Source organism: Asparagus officinalis, chromosome 7 (assembly GCF_001876935.1).
Source record: "Asparagus officinalis chromosome 7, Aspof.V1, whole genome shotgun sequence".
NCBI classification, from domain to species: domain Eukaryota; kingdom Viridiplantae; phylum Streptophyta; class Magnoliopsida; order Asparagales; family Asparagaceae; genus Asparagus; species Asparagus officinalis.
In genome coordinates, this window is record NC_033800.1 from 98,057,121 (window position 1) to 98,072,759 (window position 15,639).

Genomic DNA, 15,639 nt, shown 5'->3' on the forward strand with positions numbered 1-15,639 from the left:
AGTTTTTGATTTATGATTTCATTTGATTAATTTGATTTTCATTTGGACTTTCATGACTGTCATGATCTTTCTTGGTTCTCATGATTTATTTTCATTTGAAAATATCTTTCATGATTCTCATGTTTTTCCAATCTTTTAATTTCATAAATCTATATATGTTTGCGTATTGAGACATAATCTTTATGATATATATCTATGTGTGTGCTCAATTAATCATGATTTTTGTTTAATGATTTGTGAACTTTTAGATATATTGATCAAACATTTGAATTTTTTTATTTTTGAATATTTGATTTTCATCTTTGGAATATTTTTATTTTTGTTTAAGATCCTTGTAACACTTTGTCTTAATGATACATATGTAAGTGTTCACTTGGTATCTTTTGTAACACTTTGTCTTAATGATACATATGTAAGTGTTCACTTGGTATCTTTTGTATGTGAGTTGATATTAGTGCATCTCTATATATATGTATACATATGTAAGTGTTCACTTGGTATCTTTTGTATGTGAGTTGATATTAGTGCATCTCTATATATATGTTTTTACTCACATATGAATGCCTTAATATTTTATTTCATACATTCTATATGGCATTTTGATAGGGGAAGCTTTTTCACTATATTTGTTCAAACTCACCGGGCTTATTTGTAGGGGAGCTTTCGCTCTCTTCATTCTTACTAGTTTTTATGCACGTACAGTGCACGTGGTTAAATATCAAAATATTTTTCTTTTATATTTATTTCTTACCATAAATTAGTCAGATTCCTCTTGAGTTTAAATATGTAAAATTAAATTATTAGATTTACTATTATTTTTATTTAAATATTATTAAAAATCAATGTAATAGTCATTATGAACTATAGTTATAGCAATAAAAAAAATGACATTTCTTATTGCATTAAAAATAGAATTACACAATATTTTTGGATATTATAAACTTAACTGGGACATTTTAATTGATTTCTTAAGAAAAAATATCAATTGACATAATAATATCTTCAAGTAGAATAGTAAATAAAAATAAGTTAAATTAATACTTATGTCAAATTCCAAATTTTACTAATCCCAAAATATAATATGGAGTCAAGCATGAATAGCAATATCATTATGAACTAATGTTCTATTGATGTATTTTTGAATCCTAACTTGCAAATCAGCCATTGCAAATTATATGCATCAGGTTGGTAGGGTAAGGGCAAACGCTTGAGCTCTTTTGAAATTTGAGTATTAAGTTAATGATACCTTTAAGCAAATGATAATTAAATATAAATCATTGATAATCTACTTCATTTGTATGTGTTTTCATGCTTTGTGATATAAAGCTTTATACTTTGTTACATGCATGATGTTGTGGGCCCCTAATTACATATGTTTCATTGGTCATATATGTGATTTTTTTTATAAAATACCTAGCATATGCTATCTTTAAAGGCTATCTGTTCAAACCAAGGTTTATGTTAAAAAGTATCTATTATTAATTAATAGTGTTATTTTATTCACTATGGAAGCTTTTTGATTCCAATGATTTGATATTTTAACAATCTGATTAAACAGACCTAGGGTTCCAAAAAATTCCATTGAATTTTTATGATTATAACTTTTAAAACCTAAGATTTAGGGGAATATTGAGGAACAATAAGCATTCTAAGTGATTATGTCCATTAGAAATTTAGAATGCTCAATCTTCTCTGCAAATCAAACTACTATTCCTAAAGTATAAAAATGTTTGTGGGCATGATGCATGTTCACAATGAACAACAGTGTGGTAAAGAGAACCCACAAACCACATAACTAATGATATCTTTAGTCTCTCCAGACTGCGTGTGCTTACTATCGCATGCTTCAATTTTCCTTTCTCTTACAATAAGAAACAGATGAGAAGTTTTTTAGTTAATACAACAGCCCTCAAAAGTGTCATTAACTTAATACTCAAATTTCAAAAGAGCTCAAGAAGGCACCTTTTGCGGTTATCCTACCAACTTGATGCATAGAATTTGCAATGGCTGATTGGCACCTTTTGCGGTTATCCTACCAACTTGATGCATAGAATTTGCAATGGCTGATTTGCCGACATTCGATTTAATCAAATAAAATATATAATCAAATATGATGCATAGAATTTGCAATGGCTGATTTGCCGACATTCGATTTAATCAAATAAAATATATAATCAAATATAACCAAATTAAAATAATATCAAATATGAAGATTTACCTTGATAAATGGGAGAACTTGCAACAATCAAATCCTTAGTCCTCTAAATATTGCATGAAAACTAAAGAAATTAAAAAAATATCAATTGCCATAAAAACTAATTGCAGTACAAAACAAGTATCACTATTAAATCAAATACACAATATTTCCAAAGAATAATTATGAAAATGAAAAAGAACATACATGTTGAAGGAGATGAAGTTACTATGAAAATTGTGTAATTTCTTGGTTTAAATATAGGCATGAGATGTTACGTGTGATAGGATAATAGTCATAATTGAAGTTCTCTTTGTACAAACATTTAAAATATAAAAATTAGAATTTGATTAGGATTGTGTTTCATTATTTATTTTGAATTTAGAGATGTTTATCAAAGTATGCCTTTGGTTTTCAAGTGCACTTAGGACATCTTTAGATGATAAATATACATTATATCGTTTAAAAAAAAGTTGAAAGGATGTAAGGTTGTGCAAGCTGGTCAACTTAGCGATTCATGACATGGGTTGCCACTTTTGTCCCTTTCACACTTCTATTGGAGTTGTATGCCAATTGAGTTTATTCTTCTACTTTGCACTCCAATTGAGTTGAAATTATGTAATCCAGAGATGGGCATCGCTGGAAAATTATTATTTAATTAAATATCAAGGTATGCCTTCGGTTTAAATGTGACGCCCCTGGGTTCACACAAGGCTGCAGTCCAAGGCGAAACCAAGAATGTCAAACCTGCCATGCACCACACCGTGCAATAACATGTTTCACCATCACAGTTAACATCTATCTAGTAGAGTCAACAATAGGTGTAGGTATAAAAGCAAGTAAAAGATAGTGCAAGAAATAACTGATAAAGTGATAGTGGTCACATTAATGTCTCATCATCCAACATACAGAAATACATAGTCAATGTCTGAATAGATAACTGGAATACTCAACAAGTCTCGAATACAAATATCTGATAAGAGGAAATAAGGTACACAGCTTTTACAACTTCTAGAATAAGACTCTCAAATACCTAAACAAAAGTCTACTGTGGAACTCCAAAAGAAAATATATCTAAGTAAACAGCTGAAGCTAAAATACCTCACCATCAACCTACGGCTCCCCGAGCTCCTGGCTCGTTACCTGAAAGGGGGAGGGAGAACGAGCGTCAAAGCGCTAGCAAGCAACATCACAACCAACCCCAAGGGAACAGGGCTCGTTGTAAGAAAATATAGATAATACATAATAGATTTAAAATCATTGATCTTACTAAAGGGGATTTTAGTATTTAGGAATTTACAACACGAGCATAGGTACGTCGAGCGAAATAATCCAAACAAGAAAACCCTCATGTATATACCTTGTATCTCAAATTGTAAATCCCTAAACACCAAACCCGAAGTTCTAGTACAGGAACAATAATAAAAGAAATACACCAAATCTCAGAGCATAAACACAGTGCCATGACATAGCCTACATGAGTATCATGTTATCATGCCAAAATCTACATAAGTGTCATGTCATAAAACTCCTGTGAGAAAGTCATATACAGGGTTAAGAAATATGTCCGATGCAGGAATTAGATACTGTGGTTTTCCAAACACATGGAATAAGTGGCAAATGTCCAACACGAGGACAAAAATGGATTATAGTCCAACACGAGGACTTCTATGGATTATAGTCCAACATGAGGACTGTGTAACTGTGAAAAGTATATGCGGACTGATATACATATTCTATACTCACACGCGTCTCGGTGTACATATCTAAACTTGTGTCAAAAGTCAACCCACATGTACAGATAAATCATTAGCATGGTGAACTAGTGTCAGGTCATCGAGGCGACCCCGAAAAACCAACTCAAACAGATTAAGAATCTGTAAAACACCTCATCAGTCGACTGATGTGTCGACTGATGATGTCAGACAGATTAAGAATCTGTAAAACACCTCATCAGTCGACTGATGTGTCGACTGATGATGTCAGTCGACTCACATGTCGACCGATAAGCTCCGGCAACACAGCCTCAGCTCACCAGTCGACCGATCTGTCGACTGCAGAGCTGAGAAAACCGAATCAACCCATCAGTCGACTGATCAGTCGACTGATGACTGAGATTTTAGCCCGTCGGTCGACTGATCAGTCGACCGATTGACTGCAGAAACTTTGCACAGGTTGTTATTCACCCAAAAATTTCTCTAAACTCCTCCCCATCTATCCCAAGCACGAAAATACTGATTTTATCATATATGTACCAAACTGAAATAAAGGATCTACATGTAATCATTTATCAAAAACCTTAAACACATAAAAACATGTTGGAAAACGTTTTGAAATCAATAAATCATGAATTTACTCTTGTCAAACGTTCTCAGATCTAGATTCCTTTAATGAAACATTGTTGATCTTTTTATAAACTGAGATGCTCAATACTTCACCTCATATACCATAAAGATTCATTCTTTGTACTAAAAATACGTTTTTGGCTAAATCAAAACCCATTAAAGTCAATAAATTCGTGTAAGACAAAAGGGACAGAGTTGGGCGAGATGTTACTCGCCTCTGGGTGATGAACAACTCCTGGATCTGAGAGAGAGTGGTTCCCCTTCGCTGCAACGTGAAGATTTCGACGAAAATCCTCCAAGTTCTTCCCCAAATCACCAAGAACAAGGCTAGGGTTTGAGATAGAGGAGAGGGGGCTAGGGTTTTTCTCAGATCTGAAGATGAGAGGGGTGAATTCGGGTGAAAAAGAATATATATGAACAGCTAAACCCGACCCAAACCCGAACCAAAACAAAACAGACCCGAAACCTGAAAAACTGGAAATCAGCGTATCAGTCGACTGATGTGTCGACCGATACAGTCAGTCGACTGATGTGTCGACTGATCTGGAAAAATTCATTTTTGTGCATGTTTTGCTAATTTGAAAAACCAACGTACAAAACTCTACACCCATACTCTCATATCATCTCAAATAACTTGCTATCATGTACTTCAATAACCTCAAGCTATTTATCATAAAAGAATTATTTATTTACTAATAATTTACATATATTCATATAAAAATTACGGGGTTCTACATTAAATATGGGCGTAACAACAGCCATATTAAATATTTAATTATTCTATTGCTGTATTTTTTAGAATCCTAACTTGCATTTAATTATTGGTAGCAACAGCTGTATAACCACCATAACAAATTCTTGCGGAACAAGCTAAAAATTATTTTTGAATTTGATTATGATTAGGATAGTTATACAATTTAAAAGTTAGAATTTGATTAGGATTAGGATAGTTTAAACTTTGAACTTATTTGATTAGGATTAGAATAAATCATTAAATACAATTTAAAAATTAGAATTTGATTAGTGATAGGATAGTTCAAACTTTATAGGGGTATTTTTATCTACCAAAAGATTTTTCAAAACTCGTGTTTTTAAAAGAAGTATGATAAATGGTTCGATTTTAAATATACATATGACTTAGCTTATTGAACCATCTAACCGAAGTTTATGGTTTGTGCATGAATCATGTTTACTCTTAAAACCCTTATGAAATCATAACCATATATTTTAGAAATGTTATTAATGTACCCCCTCTAATTAACTTGAAGGTTTTGGTATAATCGAAGAAATATTTTGGAAAAGATAATTTGTAAACATGTCAATTGACAGGCTTCAACATTAATTATACATCTAGAAATTTATTTTCTCATAATATAAGAACCAGCCAGTATAAAAAGATTTTATAATGATGCCAATAATTGCAAGGACAGGAGTTTGTAGATTAGTGGCAATCCAACAGGATACATTGTAAATATTATAACCCACTGACTTTAAAAGGTGGATTACATAAATATACTTTTTTGATTTTCTATATCATCCTACAAATTTTGAAATTCAAAATCTTATGAGAGGAGAGAAATTTATTTTTTGTAAATTTTTGTTAACATCCATAAAATCAGAAATTTCCTTCCTTATATAAATTGTATTTATTTAAATTGTCGAAACTTGCTATATGATCAGTACAATGAGGAATGGAGGATAAGAGGTGGAAAAAGTATTAGGTATTTGCTGGTATTATGGTAAGATATTGAATATCTTCTTGATTGCGTTTGTTAGAGATTTTAAAATTTCAAAAACTAAGGAGAAGAGGGAAAGATAATTGAAGGTATGCTATGTTGTTATGGTAACATTTTTTATATAATTTTTCTATAAGAAACACCGATTATTCCAAGCAAAACAAATCAAAGGAAAAAGTTAAATCCTATCCTCTTCGTACTTTTCTTATTTGGTAGAGTTGCGATCAAAATTTCTTTAATTAATTTTTTTAATATTTTCTAACACTCTTCTAATTATTGCTGCGTAGAGCAAATCGCCAATGATTATTAGTAGTCACTGTTGATTGTTTCTCTTTGGTAAGGATATTTTATTTTTGAATCCATCAGTCTGTTACAGTTCAATAACACCAAAAATCACAAGAAACAATAGTACTCTGTGTTATCTTTCTTAATTCCTTATGATCCAAACGTGACCGAGAATTTATGATATTAATAAGACTCGAGAATAATTTATGCTTAATTCCTTGATCATCATTGGTGCAAACAATTAATACGTAGCTAATATTATTTATTACTTGTTTGAGTGTTTTTAATTTACAATTAATTCAATCCTTGGCCTTGTGTATATATTGTGTTATCTTTCTTAATTCCTTGTGATCAAAACGTAACCGATAATTTATGACATCAATAAGACTTGTGAGTAATTTATGCTTAATTCCTTGGTCATCATTGGTGCAAACAATTAATACGTAGCTAATATTATTTATTACTTGTTTGAGTAATAAATACCGGGCATTCACGGATTTGATTTATGGCTCATTTGTTTGCGAAGCAAAAATAAAAATAAAAAATAAAGAAGAGGAAAGGTATTTGTTTTCTATTTCGGTTTAATCAAATAAAATATATAATCAAATAAATCTATATTAAAATAATATCAAACATGAAGATTTACCTTGATAGATGGAAGAACGTGCAACAATCAAATCCTTAATCCTCTAACTTCTGCATGAAAGTTGAAGAAATATTAAAAAAATTAAATTGCCATAAAAAGTAATTGTATTGTAAAACAAATATCACCATTAAATCAAATACATGTTGAAGGAGATGAAGTTACTATGAAAATTGTCTAATTTCTTTTTTTAGATATAGGCATGAAGTGTTGCATGTGATAGGATAATAGTTATAATAAGAGTTTTATTAGGATTTGAATTGGAGTGTTGGGATAATATTAGTTCAGATAATAGTGCTTCTGATAATCAAATTAACTCGGTTATTGGGATAGTAATATGTTTCAAAGCTACATAATTTATTCACGATTATGATACATGTAGCTTCTTCCAAAATTTAATATACGGTACTACTAATTAATGAGTGAGGCCCGCAAATTCTTATTTAAACTTTATTATTTTATCTACACACAAACAAGATTTCTAAGATTTTGTTTTCAAAACCTAACAAACAAACAAAATTTCTAAAATTTTGTTTTAGAAACGTTGTTAACAAACAGACAGGATATCCCCTAATTAACTTCTTTCTTAACTGAACACAAATCCTCAAATTGCATATAATTAAATATAACCACCATAACAAACCCATAGAATAAATCCCCAATTATGTTGTTGGAGTCTACGGTAATTAGAAATTGATTTCGGAGATTTGCAACAAAAGATATTATTAATCAAATAAGAAATATAACCACCATAACAAACACATAGAATAAATCATTAAATCAAATTTAAAAAATATAATTTGATTATAGATAAGATAGTTCAAACTTTATAAGGGTATTTTTGTCTACAGAAGATTTTCCCGAACTCGTGCTTTTAAAGGGAGTATGATTTGTTTTCCTCATTTTGATGTTGACAAAGAGGGAGAAACAAGTGAATTATGAGTATTTATGAGTATTTTTCTTTATTGTATATTTTATATATACTCTTCGTGTAGATTGTTTGTTATCATCAAAATGGGGGAGATTGTTAGGACTCATGTTTATGAGCCTACTATCTAATTTTGTTTTGATAATTTACAAACAATCTCTAATATCATTTTTCTAGTGTTCGTACTTGCCTATTAGGTATTCTAGACAAACAACATTGTTGGAGGTTAGATGGATTGCGCCTTAAGGATGACATTCAAAAGAGGTTAGCAGAATACCAGAATGAAGCCAATACATTCAAGTCAAAATGATCAAGCTTCATCTACAACCAAGTCGAGCCTAATTGAAGATCCATTGCTTGGTATATTTAGTTTAAGTGTTTATACTTTGTGTGTTTATACTTAGAGCTTAAATTATACATACACATAGTTTACGTTTTATTGCTTTCAAATTTAGCTACATAAATATGAAACAAATGGATATAGCTATATACACACATATTTGTTTCATGTTTATACATGCTTGAAATGATTTCATTAAAATTAAGCTTTAACAATTTCAATTCAATGAAATCATGTTTAGTGTTTTTGTAAGATTGCAAAATATGTGTATTTTTGAGAAAATATTATATTCTTAGTTTATGGACTTAATAATACTAGTTTACGTCTTTTCCTAAGTCTATAAATCTATTCAAGAGTTTTCAAAACCTTGTTTAAGTCAAAATATCAAAAACAAGTGTATTAACATTTTGTATTTTGTCCTAATTTGCAAAATGATGAGTTTTCATAATTGGGAAATAAAATTTAAAAAATTCTTTTTGTAACACGTTCATTTTATGTTTATAAACATTTTCAAAGTTTTATATTTTTTGGAATTTATTTGATATTTTTTAAGAGGGTTTAAAGTTGAAATTTACTGCACATTTCAAGTCCTGTGCATGTTTAAGTCGACTCATAAGTCGACTTATGATATGTTGTGCAATTAGATACTTTCATCTGCTGAGTCAACTTATAACTCATACAAGTTGACTCATGAAAATATAAGTTGACTTATATCTATCATAAGTCAACTTATAATATGATCGTTGCACAGTAACGACTATTTTTCAGATTTTTGTTGTTTTGTGTTTTTTATTGGTTTTAGTTGGTTTCTTGGGGTTCCTATATATACTATTTACCCTCTTACTTCTGAGTAACAACCAAGAAAGTTTTAAAATAAAGTTTAAGAGTGTTTAAGTTTGTTTTAAGTGTGTTTTACAAAAATTTATGTGAAGTAGTTTTCACAAGAGTAAGAGGAGATCATCAATTCGTGTTTGGGCTTCAACCTCATCTCTTTCTCTTTTGTTTTTCAGAGAAGATTTATCTAAACTCAATATCTAGCTATATACATTTATTCATTGTTTATTCATTTTCTTAAGCTAGAATTTGTATTGAGTTTATTTTTGATTTTATTTTATTTTTGAATGAAAATAGGGCATACAACCCTATCATGTATATATAAACCAAAAATGAAAGTGTTTACAAAAGATATCTGATTGTGATTAGTCCCGAACCTCCGAGTTGGAGGGTGTTAGGCCAAATCACCAAAAGATGTCTCTTACATAAGTTTAAGACAAAACATCAACAGGGACCAAAAAAGAAAAAATAACAAAAAGGGAAGCCAGATTACATCATGACCAAGGAAGCTGAGACGAGAAAACCAAGAACAAAACCGATATGGAAATAAACTGCAGCAAGGAAGCCACTACCCATGGGGACTTGGAAGGGCATTGCTGTCAGCACTTGATTCTGCTATATCAGGAAGCCCCGAGCTGAAAATGAGCTTGCGCAACTTGCTGGCAGACTTGGATGAGGAAGCACCTGTCCAGAAAAGAAGAAAGTGAACCGCCTTGTTGATGATATGCTGTGGCGTGGAGGACTGATTAGAGAAGATGAAGTCATTTCTAGCTTTCCAAATGAGCCAGCAAACCGTAGGAAAACTGCAGCCCCAAATGATTCTAATGGATGTGTGGATGGATTTGTCAGAGCAGATAGATAGGCCATGGTTGATGCTTGTGGGGAGGGAGATAAAACCAATTTTGGAGAGCCATGGATCCCAGACTTGCTTTGAGAAGTTGCATGAGAGGAAAAAGTGGTCGTGGGACTCGTGGTCATCACAGAAGGGGCAGATAGTGTCTGCTAGCCAACCTTGAGCTGATAACATGTCTTTAGTTTTCAATCTGTTGAGGCTGAGAAGCCAAGTGAACAACTGCACTTTGCTAGGCAGAAGCTTGTCTTTAGTTTTCAATCTGTTGAGGCTGAGAAGCCAAGTGAACAACTGCACTTTGCTAGGCAGAAGCTTATTCCATACAACAGCATTATATGGGAAACGGAGACCTCTATCCATGATGAATCTGTACATGGATCTGACAGTGAAAGACTTGGAGGTTGAAAGAGGCCATGAAGGTATATCAGCAGATGCAGATGGGGCAATGTTGGAGTCCTGAAGGAGAAGGATGAGAGCTTGGACTTGGTTTCTATCGATATCTGATGTTGGATGCCTGAGGATTGGTCTCCACTGCCATCTTCCCCCCACAACTCTCCCTTGGGACTCTGCTGGATAGAATTTGGAGAAAGCCAGGAGATAGGCCTTAGGGAATAAGCTTGCAAGGGAGTTGTCTCCTAACCATTTGTCTTCCCAGAAGAGAATCCTAGAGCCTTTGCCTAGAGCCCATTTGACTTGACCATAGAAGAATTGGTGGCAGGAGGTGATGTCTTTCCAGAATCTAGAGCTATGGCTCCCGAGAGAGGGGTTGTGCAGGTTGGAGTGATAGATGGATTGGAGGACTTTGCCTACGTGGTTGTTGGTGCCAATCAGATGCCAGAGCCATTTAGACAGGAGGGAGATGATGAAAGAGCGGAGGTTGGAGACCCCAAGGCCCCCACTGGCTTTAGGAGAGCAAACTATGTCCCAACTGACAGGGTGGGAGGATTTGGAGTTAGCATTAACACTACCCCAAAGGAAATCGCGTCTAATTTTGTCAATCTTCTTGATGAGCCAGCAAGGGAGTTTGAAGAAGGACATGAAGTAAAGGGGGGTGGAGGAGAGGACAGATTTGAGAAGCACCAGTCTTCCCCCAATGGAAAGCTGCTTGCTCTTCCATAAGGAAAGCTTGCGGTGAAGATTGTCCAGCAGAGGCTGCCAATCAGCCCTAGAGAGAGAACCTCTTTTAATGGGAAGGCCAATGTATTTAAAAGGAGGAGATGCAAACGCACAATTGAGGATGTTAGCTAGGAGGGGACCCTTGGTAGCTGATTTGCCACTGTAGAGCAGGTTGGATTTAGAAAAGTTGATAGATAGACCAGAGGTCAGTTCAAAGAGATATAAGATAGATTTGAGATTGGAAATGTCTGTGGGGTTAGCCTTACAAAAAACAATTGTGTCATCTGCAAACTGCAAGGACTTGATGTCATTGAGCTTGCCCTTCAAGTGGAGTTCAGATAGATCCCCGTGATCACAACTGTTGTGAAGCATCCTACACAGGACATCAGCAACAAGAAGGAACAGCATGGGGGAGAGGGGGTCTCCTTGTTTGAGACCCTTATGGCAGGGGAAGGGGTTGGTAGGAGACCCATTAACCAAAACTGATGAGGTAGAAGATTTCAAGATAGATGAGATCCAAGAACACCATTTGGGCCCAAAGCCTCTATGTTGAAGGATGGAAAGGAGGAAATCCTAGCTGACACAGTCAAAAGCTTTGTGGAAATCTAGCTTAATGATACAGGCCTCTAAATTTTTGGAAAAGCACTGGTTAACCACCTCATTTGCCAAAATGATGGAGTCAATAGTAGATTTACCATGCTGGAAAGCAGATTGAGTAGGGTGGATTAATGAAGGAAGAAAATGGCTAAGTCTGTTGGCCAACACTTTGGTGAAAAATTTGAAAAGGCCGTTGATGAGACTAATGGGTCTGAAGTCTGAAGCTAGAGAAGGGGATAGGTTTTTGGGAATGAGGGATATAAAAGAACGGTTGATGAGGTGGAGGTGTGTTGAGTCTGAATAGAGGTGACTGAAAAAAACTAGGATGTCTGGTTTGAGAGTTTCCCAAAAGGATTGATAGAAAAGGATGGAGAATCCATCAGGACTTGGAGCTTTGTCTGGGTGAAGAGCAAAAACTGCAGCTCTGATTTTAGCTTCTGAGATGGGGGTGTCTAGTGAGAGGAGGTGGGGGTTAGGCTGAGGGTATAAATGACACCAGTCTAACTGAATAGAGGGGCTGGGTTTAGCTTTGAACAGATCTGAGAAGAAAAGGAAGAAGGCGTGTTTTTTCTCCTCCTCAGAGAAGGAAAGGGTGTTGTTGAAAGTGATATGTGGAATGAAGTTTTTCCTTCTGTGGTGGGAGGCTATTTTGTGGAAGAAGGAGGTATTGAAATCACCCTCTCGCAACCACTAGAGTCTAGACCTTTGCTTCCAGTATGTTTCTTCTTGCTTGGCAATAGAGGAGAGCTTGGAGCTAAGGGAAGAGTCTAGACCTTTGCTTCCAGTATGTTTCTTCTTGCTTGGCAATAGAGGAGAGCTTGGAGCTAAGGGAGACTCTAAGGTTAATTTCAGAAGGGAGGATCTTCTTGCTTGGCAATAGAGGAGAGCTTGGAGCTAAGGGAGACTCTAAGGTTAATTTCAGAAGGGAGGAAGGGTCTGCTTTCTTCCAAGATGTTGAGAGACTGGATGAAGTTAAGATAAGAGGTTTTGTTAGAGATGCTGGAGCCAAAGATGTCTTTCCTCCATCTCTTGATTCTTTTTTTGAGGATTTTGAGTTTCAGGTGAAAAGACTGGATGGGGTTACCTTTGCAAACTAGGCTTTTCCAGCAAGCAGACACAAAGGCTGGGAATGAAGGGTGAGAAAGCCAGACCTTTTCCATCCTGAAAGGGGGTTTGGGTGGGAGACGAGAAGTATCTAAGATGAGTAAGTCATGGTCTGAACATGACGTTGGGTGACAGTACTGCACAGAGGAGGGGAATTTGGTTTCAAAGTCTGAGGATATGAAGAATCTTTCGAGTCTGGCAAGGATAGGGGGGGATCTCTTGTTGGACCAGGTATATCTCTTACCATTGAGTGGGAGGTCAACAAGAAGCAGAGAGTTGATGAGGAGGTGGAAGTTTTTAATATCTGAGAGGGAGGCAGATCTGCCATTTCTCTCGTCCGCTGAGAGGGTGACATTAAAGTCTCCGAACAGTGCCCAAGGGAGAGAGAACATGAGTTTAATTCTATGAAGCTCCCACCAACAGACCTCTCTGTCTGCTTTGTCGGTAGGAGCATAGATGGAGATTGCAATGAATTTCCAATTGAGCATCCTATGATTGAGAATGGCAGAGACAGAAAAAATGCCCACGTAAGAGTCCAGACAATCAAAAACAGAATCATTCCACCCTAGCAAAACACCTCCTCTAGAGTCAGAAGCGTCTAACTGAAGCCAGGAAGAAAGCCTAGAGATACCAATTTTTCTAAGGATAGCAGAATTGAATGAGCTATGCTTGGATTCTTGTATCCCTATGAGATCGACTGAGGAAAGGAGGATACTATCTCTAACTAGCCTACTTTTGGTGTTGTTTACACACACACCCACTTGAGCTTAAGTAATTCATATATAGTATATTTGGGTTATGAGAGTGTAACATTGAGTGTGGGCTTTATTGAGTTCTCATATATTGTAGAGAACAAATATTTTTCTTGTGCTTAATTGTGAGATCACATTGTAATACACAAGTACATTGAGAGGAGTGTGTGGTGAGAGACATGGTCGATACCAAAAGGAGTGGTGTCGATAGTAAAGCCTAGAGAAAGGTTGTAAATTCGAGCACTTGAGAGAGGCGACATGTGAGAGACAAACACATGAGGTTGTAGTGTGTGATTACATTATGAGTGATTGTTAGAGTTTTCGGTGAGCTAAAAAACCGATTGTGTGAGTTGTAAATGTTTTCGATGAACGTTAAAAACCGATTGTGATAGTGAAGATTCTCCTCGTGAGTGAGGAGCAGAGATGAAGGTCAAGGGTGACCAAACTTCATGATCATATTATGTGTTTGAGTTTGCCTTGTAGTATCATTTGTGTGCATTGCTTATTGTATTCTATATCATCATTTTCTCATGTTTATATCGCCCTTAGTTTAATTGCATATCCTTGTTCATATATATTGTTGTATATCATAATTGCTAGGATATTGTTTTAATTTGTCATTAATATCGGATTAGATTAGCATTTACCCTATTCACTCCCCACTTAGGATAATTTTAACAAATTATACTAAAAAGGGATAATAATCCACAAGTGATTGAGAGGAAATCACTAATATATCAAATAAAGCACAGGATGTCATCCACTCTATAACAACATCATCATATCGCGTCATCATATAATCATGATGCATATTGTAAATCAACTACAACTATATTAAACAAATATCATTTAGAAAAATAATCTTTAATTTTGTTCTTACTTATGTGATGATTGAGCGTGTCTGCATAAGGTGGTAACACAAACAAAATCATAATCTCATAATAGGCAGTCATCTCGGAGTCCTCTAGCCAATCAACTCGCCTTAAGATATGACTCACCTTGTTACTTATCCACATTCCGGCTGTTATTTAAATTACTTTCTTTATACTTGTAATGTTATGCACTGAATCCCAAATCTTTTGACGTATTGACCATACAACTAGTTAGGGGTTATTAATCATCGTCAAATAACATTTGGTAGCTAGCCACCCGATGCATACGTATGCATTCCCTAACTTAGATGATTAAATATCTCACAGTCTAGGAGTAGGTTACTACTCCCATCTATATGTACAAAAGATTAACAAACAAAATCCTTTTAATCATCAACATTTAGTTGCTATGCAGCGATAGCAATAACATCATTAATTTATTTCAATGTGCTGAGTTATTTGAGTGACAAAACACTCCATATATTATGTAGGTATCTCATAGGACTACTCTTACTTCATCGAATAATTAATTACTCTTTCAAGTCACATTATTTATAATAATACTACAACCACTCATGAATTTTTAGGTTGTTGAGTCTCTTTAGACATACTTGGACAGTTTCAAATTATCAAAAATACAACAATTCAAGTTCAATTGTTAAACAAATTCTCAGAGAAAAGGGTTGTGATGAATAAAAGACTATAAACAGAGTTTGATCTATAACTATCCTTATTTAAAAATATGGCTCAATTGGTTACATCAGGTTAAATTCCTGTGTGTGAGTACAAACATAACTTATCACAATTTATTTAGTTAGATAATGGCCTTTATAAACTTTTACAATAATTCAACTCATAATACAAAATATCTTTTTAACAGACAAGAACTCCTAAGAGTTTAATTTATACTCAGTAGTGAAGGGTAAGTAAATCCCTAAAGAGGAAAATGTGAAGGTCCGAATAGACAACTAAACCAACTATAGATGTGTCGAGGCAAAAGTATGCCTTAAAATATATGATTAGTCTTAAAAAAGAACCACCAG